Genomic DNA, 10,969 nt, shown 5'->3' with positions numbered 1-10,969 from the left:
GTAAGGCTATGCATAGATGGTCACCAGTAAAGTTTTTAACTCGTTTAAAATACTGGCAGTAAACAGTTGAAAAGTGTGCAATGATGCTGCTGCCAGTGTGCTTAGTGAGCGTGTGACCTCTCCTCATGTCCATGGCCTGGGGGTTCTGGGGAGAGGACACCAAGTTAAGGCTGTGCAAGCAGGACTTGCCTTCCTTGCTCCTGTCCAGCCACTTAGCCCTCAGAGTCCATGTCCTGGCCCATGACCAATGTGCTGCCACACAGGCCTGCCATGTGGAGCAGAGGGGATGATACATCTATTTCAAAAACAAGTTCAGAACACTTATTCTGTCCTAAGCAAGTATTGCAGGCAATTGAAGGAGGTGCAAACAAGATGACATGGTTCTCAGCATAATCTGTTATTAAAATGTATATATCTTTTTTAATTCTTAATTTTTTGTGGATACATTATAATAGGTATCCATACTGATAGGTGTATATATTTATGGGATACATGAGCTATTTTGATGCAGGCATACAATATGTAATAATCACATCAGGGTAAATGGGGTATCCATCACCTGAAGTATTTATCCTTTGTGTTACAAAGAATTCAATTATACTTGTTATTTTTAAATGTACAGTTAAATTATTATTGACTATTGTCACCCTGTTGTGTTATCGAATACTAGATCTTATTCATTCTTTCTATTTTTTTGTACTCAACGCTTCCTCTTTCCCCTCTACCACTACCCTTCCCAGACTCTGGTAACCATCGTCCTACTCTCTATTTCCAAGGGTTCAACTGTTTTAATTTTTAGCTGCCACAAATAAGTGAGAGCATGTTAAGTTTGTCTTTTTGTGTCTGGCTTATTTCACTTACCATAATGACCTCCAGTTCCATCCATATTGCTGCAAATGACAGGATCTCATTCTTTTTCATGGCTGAATAATACTCCACTGTGTATACATACCATATTTTCTTTATCCATTCATCTCTTGATGGACACTCAGATTGCTTCCAAATCTTGCCTATTGTGAATAGTGCTGCATCTATTCACAATAGTGACTATATATATATATATATATCATATATATGGTATGGATATATGGCTCATGCCTGTAACCCTAGCATTTTGGGAGGCCAAGGTGAACAGATTGCTTGAACCCACGAGTTTGAGACCAGCCTGGGCAACATGAAGAAACCCCATCTCTACAAAAAATACCAAAAAAAAAGTTGAGCCAGGCATGGTGGCACCCACTGGTGGCACCCGCCTGTGGTCCCCACTATTCAGAAGACTGAGATGAAAGGATCACCTGACTCCAGGAACTCAAGGCTGCAGTGAGCTGTGATTGTACCACTGCATTCCAGTCTGGGCAACAGAGCGAGACTCTGTCTCAAAAAAAAAAATCATATATGTGAACACACCTGCCAAACTATATTGCCATTAAAAATAAGATCACTAATGGCAATAACAATTATTATTCAGGCTTATTCCAGTCTTCACCCCATGATCTCACATTGCTCCTCACCATCAGATGCCATTCAATACTTACCCAATCAGGACAAAGAAGGTATATACCAAGAGACTATTAGAAGTATTATATTCTGGCAGTGCAAATGATTTTGCATGTGGCAGGAGTTGCATGTTTGTAGCAGAAACATGCTCACCTCTCCACAGGATTACTGGGTCTTCTTGAACCCCCCAGATAGTTTTTATCCATGACTTCATTTTTATAAATGATTGGGTGAAAGACATTCTTCTGACCTGGTGCAGATTATATTTCCATTTACTAGCCTGGAAATTGGCAAGAGACAGTTGTCTCCCTCTTCTTGGCACATCCATTGTCACTGTCTTCCCAAGGACTCATCCCAACCATTCCCTAGGGAGAATTCAGTCAGGGCTAAGGTCTTTAGAACAGCAAACTGCACTGGCAAGAATCCCACGTGAGCAGTTTAAATGCTCTGCAGATGCAGCTGACACAAGAAACAAAACCAGTAGGAGATCTCAGGTCTTCTTAGTGGAATTCAGAAATTTAACCACATCTGTAAGAGGAGCTTCTGGAAGCCACATCAGTGGCACATTAGCTGGTAATATGAATATTCTGAGTGTTAGAAAGCCCAATGAAGATCCTAAAGATCGTTCCTCATGAAAAGAAAAAGAGCTTTTAAAAAAAATCTGTGACTTGAACAGATCTTTTGCTTTGCCTCTTCATCATTTTGCCCTGTGCAAAGATCGTCCTGCTCTTCAAAACATATTTCTGCTGTAGCCTCAAGTGATTCATCCTGTCACTAAGCTGACATTGTCATGTTAGAAAATGCTATGTTCTTTTTTTTCTTTGCTTTTTTTTTTATTTCTTTCTTTTTTGAGATGGAGTCTTGCTCTGTCACCCAGGCTGGAGTGCAATGGCATGATCTCAGCTCACTGCAACCTCTATCTCCTAGGTTCAAGCGATTCTCCTGCATTAGCCTTCTGAGTAGCTAGGACTACAGGCACATGCCACCATGCCCAGTTAATTTTTGTATTTTTTGGTAGCGACAAGATTTCACCATGTGTAGGTGTGTTAAAGGCAAAACAGAAATTCCACGTCTGACTGCAGCCAAGGCCATGCTAAATCAGCACACTAGGGCTCCGGAGGCTGTGATGGTCTCAAGAGAGCCCATTCTAGAGGTTTTGTGTGGGAACTGCTAAAAGATGAGCAAGGCATATCTTCTGATCTCAGCTAGGAGGGTGGCCCACTGGCCGCAATCTAGCAGACTCCTGGAGGCTGAGGAAAAGAATCTAGAATAGGTCCATAGAGGTAGCGGGAACATTCTAGATCCCTGTCTTCCCTACTTTGGGAAGGGGTCCCCCAAAAGAAAGTTTTAATCACACTCAGCTTCTCAGCCTGGGCCACCATACAAAAACCTCTTGAAGCATAACTCAACCAAACCCACTTCTACTGCTTGCTTTACTTATTTTTTATTATTTATTTTTTGAGAAAGTGTCTCTCTCTGTCGCCCAGGCTGGAGTGCAGTGGCGTGATCTCAGCTCACTGCAACCTCTGCCTCCCAGGTTCAAGTGATTCTCCTGACTCGGCCTCCCAAGTAGCTGGGACTACAGGCATGCACCACCATGCCAGCTGATTTTTTTACTTTTACTAGAGATGGGCTTTCATCATGGCCAGGCTGGTCTTGAACCCCTGACCGCAAGTCATCTGCCTATCTCAGCATCCCAAAGTGCTAGGATTGCAGGTGTGAGTCACTGCACCCAGCCAGAAAATGCTACGTTATGGTCGTCTTTCCTCTTTGTAAGCAAGTGTAGCACCCTCCTCGGGTCCACTTTCACCCTCCAGAAGGCGGGATGGAGATGAAATCTTCAAGCCAAACTGGGCGCAGAGCGCTCTGAACCCAACAGAATGAGAACACATGACAGATGACTTTGAAATGAGGCAAGAAAGTCAAAATCACTGACTTTCTAGGAAAGATCTAAGACTTCTCCACTAGATTAAGCAAGTCTACAGACTGGGCCATTTCTTTTGGCACCAGGCTTCCCATTAACCCATTGACACTTGAGTCTTAACTGCCGGGGGCATCCCAAAGGTCAAAGAAAATATGTGTCACAAATATGAAAAAAATATATTCAGTGGAGCTAGTGCTATGAAGAATGACATACAACTGCTGTATTAGGAAGATGGGAAGCAGGAAGAACAAGCCCTTCACTGATACAACTGCTGTTTACTGAGCATTTAGTATCTGTCAAGCACTATAGCAGGTGCTGGAATGTCAGTTCAGTAAGGTAAGCCAGGCCTGTCCTCACTTGGAGCTTCCTTTCACTTCAGGAAGGGAGAGACAGGTGGCAATTAGAGAGACACATAAAAAAACAAGATAACTTTAGATTGCAGGTAAGTGCCTAGGTAGAAAATGAATTGTGGTGATGCTGTAGACAGTGTGGGCAGGCTGGCCACCATTCATTCACTTATTCGGTAGATAGTTATTGATGTCCTAAGTGCCAGACATTGTTCCAGAGACTGGGAACACAGAAATGAATTCAGAGAATACAAAGCAGAGGGATTCCTGAATTCATGGACTCACATACTAGTAGCAGGACAAAAAAAATAAGAAAATATTTAGTTTGTAAGATGGAGAACAGTCTGTGAAAAAAACAAAGCAGAGAAGGGAGATTGTGTGTGTGTCTGTGTGTGTGTATGTGTGTGTGTGTACATACACATGCATGTCTATACCTACAATTTTAAATATGGCCATCAAATAAGAACTCATTAGCAACCAGGGACAACTTGAGCGAAGACCTGGATATGGAAATGGTAGCTGTCTGCAGAACCGAGCAGAGCTTCCGGCAGACGGACAGGAAGGGCAAAGGACCTGAGGCAGAAGCAAGGTTGGGGAGCTGAAAGTTTGGAAATCTCATCAATGTGACTAAAGCAAAGACAACAAGAACTGGGGAATGAACAAGGCAAGAGCAGTGACCAGCACAAAAGCACTGCCAGAAACCAAACAAGCGGCCAAAAGAAATGGTTTCTGCTAATATTCACCATTCAGTCTATTTACTAGGAAAACTTCATGTGAGAAAAACAGCACATTCTCATGTCCCAGCATGTTCTCCTGTCCTCAGCTGTTTATTAAGTCAAACATTAAACCCAGGACCTACCTGAGTAAGACAGCGTGTGCGGCACTTTTTCTGTAAGTTATGTTGGGCTTCAGAGTCAACCTTCCATCCTTGAATAAAACGTCTTTACAAGGAGGGGAAAGCAGCACTCAAAATCAAAGGCATCAGACATGCAACCCCTAACACAGTTGGTGACTTGAGTATAATGGAAATAAGGAAGTAGAAAGGCTGGTTGATTCCCACATGTAAGTCTGAAGCTAAAATCCTTGAGAAACGTCTGTATCAATCACCCACCATTCTGCTACCTCTTGTACTAAAGTTACTCATTTTTATAGAGAGAGAGAGAAAGAGAGAGAGAGAGAGAGAGAGAGAGAGAGAGTGTGTGTGTGTGTGTGTGTGTGTGAGTGTGTGTATAAATCTACTTTAATTTTAGGAAGCCACAATGTTTTTCATAGATTCTCAGGCTTTCTAAGGATCATGCTGGAGAAAAAAAGACAAACGCTGTATAGCTTCTACAATTCAGAGCCCAGAACAGCTTTTAAGAATGAACGGACCAGGAGAAATTGGTCAAAGGGCATGAAGCTTCAGTTGTGCAGGATAAATAAATTCTGGGGATGTAATGTACTGCGTGAAGATTACAGCTGATAATACTGTATTGTATCCTTGCAATCTGCTGAGAGAGTAAATCTTAACTTTCCTTACCACAAATAATAAAAGGTAACTATGTGAGGGTGAGGGATGGTAATCATTTCACAATGTATACGTGTATCAAGACATCATGGTGTACACCTTAAATATACACAATTTTCATTTGCTCGTTATACCTCAATCAAACTGGGAGAGGGGAGGGAGGATGAAAAGGTGACAACAATGTTCTTCCTCCAGGAATACGATTTTAAAATCCTCATTGTTCCCTGGGAAAGAGAGTTCTTGATAAACAAGGCAAGTGCAAGCCAGCATGAGGGAAGCAAAAATGCAACACCTTTTCATTTCACTGCTGTTTTAAGCAGCGATGCTTCGTGAAAATTTCAGTCCCTCTTGAATGACGCCCTGCAGAAGGCCAGTGTACAATTAAAATCGTATGCCCCTTTCATGGCTCAGCTCATGCAAAACCACTGTGTAATTTGAGTAGAATACAGCATGTAAAATGAGTAATGGAGCTTGTGTGTGTGTTCTGTCATTCTGCATTACGGCTGTGTATAGAAAATAAGATGCAAACAGCTAGTGATGAGCGAGGTGAAGGAGGAAAATGAAAATGTCAAGAGTGGGAAGAAACTGTTAAATGGCACCAACTGCCTGGGCAAGGTGTGTGTCTACTCATGTGCTGCTTGTCTCCCTCAATCCATCATCAGAAAGGACAAGCCACCTCGGGAGGAATGAATATCCTACGTCGGGAGGATGGAGAGGCCCCCATCGTGGACTGCCCACGGCAATAGCACACTTGCCCTGGACTGTCAGTTCACCGGCTTCACTGTAATCTGGCTGCTGTCAATGGCAGATCCAGAAATAGCAGTGCACAGAGCATCCTGGCCTTCAAACCCTGCCAACAATTTGGCAAAATCTAAACTCAGAGGGTAAGTAAGGTAACTGGAAATATCTTTTAAAGGAAGAGTCAAGGGAATGGGACACAACTATTTCCTCTCAATCTTTTGTTCAACTGAGAATCCAAATTTTAGCAAAATGGGACACTGTGTGTTGGAAAGTGTAGAGCTGGTAAGAAGCAGAAAGATTCCAAAGGAAAATGGAGTTACCTCTGCTTACTACACATCCACCTTGGCCTTATAGCAGTGAAAGAACTGGGGGAGGCAGATGAAAATAAGACAACCGGATGACTGCACAAGATAAAGCTGCTGCTACTGCAAGCTGGCTACCCCTTCTCAGGAGGAGGAGGACAAATTTTGAGGATGGAGAGAAGGTAAAACAATTAGCATAAAGAATCCCCTCCATGAATAGGCAAGACAATGAAAACTTTTCCTATTTCCATAGTTCCACCATATGGGTTTTGTCAAATGCATGTCACATATCCACCATTACAACATAACACAGAAGGGTTTCACTACCCTAAAAACCCCTTCTGTTCTACCTTATATCCCTCTCCACCATCCCCAACCACTGATCTTTTCTGGCAACCATTGATGTTTTCTTCTTTAAATTATAGGAAAACACAAACAACATATAATTTAGAGTCTTAAGTGCATTTACATTGTTAAGCAACCATCACCACCAGATCTTTTCCTGGCAACCACTGATCTTTTCTTCTTTAAATTATAGGAAAATACAAATAATGTAAAATGTACAGTCTTAAGTGCATTTACATTGTTAAGCAACCATCGCCACCAGAACTCTTTTCATCCCTGCAAAATGGAAACACCATCCCCATTACACAACTCCCCATTCCCTTCTTTCCTATATCAACCACCTGTCCCCACTCTGGGGTACCACAATTCTACTTTCTGTTTCCAAATTTGACTACTCTTGATGCCTCATAAAAGTGAAATTATTTGGAATTTGTCATTCTGTGATTGGCTTATTTCACTCAGCACAATGTCCTCAAGGTTCATTCGTGTTGTAGCATGTGTCCCTTTTAAAGCTGAATAATATTACATCAAAGGAATAGACTTCATTTTGTTTATCCCATTCATTCACTGATGAACACCTGGGGTTACTTCTACCTTTTAGCTATTGTGTATAATGCTGCAATGAACATGTGTGTGCAAATTTCTTTTAGAGACTCTGATTTTAATTCTTTTGGGTATATATCCTGAAGTGGAATGTAGCATCTAATGTTGGATCATTCTCTTTTTAGTTTTTGAGGAACTGCTATACTGTTTTCCACAGTGGTTGAACCATTTACGTTCCTATCAACTGTGCATAAGGGTTCTGATTTCTCTACATCCTCACTAATAGTCATTAGTTTCCTTTTTCATTTCTTTTCCTTATTCTTTTGTTCCTAATGGATGTGATATAATACTTATCTTTTTCCTGTGTATGTAGTTTTGCCTTTTCCAAAATATGAGATAACTGGAATCATAAAAGATACAGACTTTTTCAAACTGACGTATTTCACTTAGTAATATGTATTTAAGATTCCTCAATGTCTTTTTGGGGCTTGAAAACTCATTTCTTCTTAGCACTGAATAATATTCCATTGTCTCAATGTCCCAGTTTATCCAGTCACCTAGTGAAAGACATCTTGGTTGATTCCAACTTTTGGCAAAAATGAATAAAGCTGCTATAACCATGTGTGCAGATTTTTATGTGAACATATGTTTTCAACTAAAACTTAGGAGCAGAATTGCTGGATCATATCTAAGACTATGTTTACCTTTGTAAGAAACTGCCAGACTGCTTTCTGAAGCAGCTGTTCTATTTTGCATTCCCACCAGCAATGAATGAAGGTCCTTGTTGTTCCACATCCTTGCCAGCATTTGGCATTTTAAGTGTTTTAGATTTTAGCCATTCTAATATGTGTATAGGTGAGACATGGTGGCTCATGCCTGTAATCCTAGCACTTTGAGAGGCTGAGGCAGGAGGATCATCACTTAAGCCCAGGAGTTTAAGACCAACCTGGGCAACATGATGAGATCCCATCTCTAGAATGTTTTAAATTAGCTGGTGTGAAGAAAAAAAAAAAAAAAAAGGAAGAAAAAAGACCGTAGGAATATGGCTATCAAGATAAGGTAAGTAAAGGACCTATTCAAGAACTACAAAACACTGCTCAAAGAAATCAGAGACATAAACAACTGAAAAAATTTACATGCTCCTGAATACGAAGAATCAATATCATTAAAATGGCCATACTGCTCAAAGCAATTTATGTAGATTCAATGCTATTCTTAGTAAACTACCATTGACATTCTTCACAAAACTAGAAAAATCTATTTAAAATTCATATGGAACAAAAAAATAGCCTGAATAGCCAATGCAATCCTAAGCAAAAAGAACGAAGCTAGAGGCATCATGCTACCTGACTTCAAACTATACTACAGGGCTACAGTAAACAAAACAGCATGGTACTGGTACAAAACCAGACACACAGAGCAATGGAACAGAATAGAGAACCCAGAAATAAGGCCACACACCCACAACTATCTGATCTTTGACACAGCTGACAAAAGCAAACAATGGGGAAAGGACTCCCTATTCAATAAATGGTGCTAGTGTAACTGGCTAGCCATATGCAGAAGACTGAAACCTGACCCCTCTTTACACCATATAGTAAAATTAACTTAAGATGGATTAAAGACTTTAAACATAAAACTCAAAACTATAAAAACCCTGGAAGACAACTTAGGCAATACCATTCTGGACACAGGAAAAGGCAAAGATTTCATGACAAAGATGCCAAAAGCAAAGCAACTGCAACAAAAGCAAAAATTGACAAATGGGATCTAATTGAGCTATTTATGCCTAGTGTTCCATTATTGAAACACTAAGCTTGTGGGAGTTTTTTATATCCTGCTACTCAAGGTCATCACCAAGGTCTAATTTTTCACACACAAAAATTTGCAACCTCCAGCATAAGTGGGTTAAACTGAAAAGCTTCTGTACAGCAAAGGAAACTATCCAGAGAGTGAACAACCTACCAAATGGGAGAAAAATTTTGCAAGGTATATATCTGACAAAAGTCTAATATCCAGCATCTCTAAGGAACTAAAATTTACAAGAAAAAATAAACAACTGCATTAAAAAGTGGGCAAAGGACAAGAACAGAGATAATTTTCAAAAGAAGACATACACATGGCCAATAAGTATACAAAAAAAAGTTCAACATCACTGATCATTAGAGAAATGCAAATCAAAACCACAGTGAGATACCACCTCACACCAGTCAGAATGACCATTATTAAAAAGTCAAAAAAATAACAGCTGCTTGTGAGGTTGCAGAGAAAAGAGAACGCTTACACATTGGTGGTGGGAGTGTAAATCAGTTCAGCCATTGTGGAAAGCATTGTGATAATCCCTCAAAGACCTAAAAACAGAAATCCCATTCAACCCAGCAATCCCATTACTGGGTAGATACACAGAGGAATATAAATCATTCTACCATAAAGACACATGCATGTGTATGTTCACTGCAGCACTAGTCACAGCAGCAAGGACATAGACTCTACCTAAATGCCCATCAATGACAAATAGGATAAAGAAAATGTAGTACATATAACACCACAGAATACCATGAAGCCATAAAAAGAACAAGATTGTCCTTTGCAGGAATGTGGATGGAGCTGGAGACCATCATCCTTAGCAAACAACACAGGAACAGGAAACCAAGTACCACAGGTTCTCACAGATAAGTGGGAGCTAAATGATGGGAATTCGTGGACACAAAGAGGGGAACAATACACACTGGGGTCTATGGGAAAGAGGGTAGAGGGTGGGAGCAGAGAGAGGATCAGGAAAACAAATGGGTACTAAGCTTAATACGTGGGTAACAGAACAATCTGTACAACAAACCTTCATGACACAGTTTACCTATATAACAAAGCTATACACATACCCTAGAACTTAAAAATTAAATTTTAAAACAAAATTAGCCAGGTATGGTGGTGCATGCCTGTGGTCCCAGCTGCTTGGGAGGCTGAGCTGGGAGGACCACATGAGCTCAGGAGGTCAAGAAAGCAGTGAGCCATGTTCATGCCACTGCACGCCAGTCTGGGCAACAGAGTGAGACCCTGTCTTAAAAACAACAACAATAATAATAAAGTGCACAGTGGTATTTCTCTTTTAATTTCCAACTCCCTAATGACATGTATTGCTCAAACTTTTTTTTTCATAAGCTTATTTGCCATTTTCTTGGTATCTGTTCAGATCTTTTGCCTATTTTTTAACTGCGTTGTTTTCTTATTGTAGAGTCATATATTTGCAATATGAACACATTTTATGTTTTATGAACACTTTCCCCTAGTCTGTGGCTTGTCTTTTTATTCTTTTAAGGGTGTCTTTTGAAGAGCAGTTTTTAATTTTAATCAAGTTCAGTTTAGCAACGTTTTCTTTCATCAGTCAAGCTTTTGTTGTATCTAAAAACATATTGCAAAGCCTGGCCACATAGGCTTTCTTTTATTTTGTCGGGCGTGGTGGCTAACACCTGTAATTCTAGCACTTTGGGAGGCTGAGGTGGGCAGATCACCTGAGGTCAGGAATTTGAGACCAGCCGGGTGAAACTCCATCTCTACTAAAAATACAAATATTAGCCAGGTGTCATGGCAGGAGCCTGTAATCCCAGCTACTCGGGAGGCTGAGGCAGGAGAATCACTTGAACCTGGGAGGCAGAGTTTGCAGTGAGCCAAGATCACACCACTGCACTCCAGCCTGGGTGACAGTGCAAGACTCTGTCTCGAAAAAAAAAAAAAAAAAAAAAAGATGTTTCTCTTATCTTATTGT

General features: G+C 40.6%; 1 protein-coding gene across 13 annotated transcripts in view; it reads right to left on the bottom strand.

Annotated features, from left to right (window-relative positions):
* The window catches only part of PTPRM (protein tyrosine phosphatase receptor type M), an 829,686-nt gene that overhangs the window by 729,592 nt on the left and 89,125 nt on the right, over nucleotides 1-10,969 (bottom strand). The window lies entirely within an intron of this gene.

Source organism: Macaca mulatta, chromosome 18 (assembly GCF_049350105.2).
Source record: "Macaca mulatta isolate MMU2019108-1 chromosome 18, T2T-MMU8v2.0, whole genome shotgun sequence".
NCBI lineage: Eukaryota > Metazoa > Chordata > Mammalia > Primates > Cercopithecidae > Macaca > Macaca mulatta.
The sequence above is the reverse complement of the archived record's forward strand: the minus strand, read 5'-3'. Positions and strand labels throughout refer to the sequence as shown.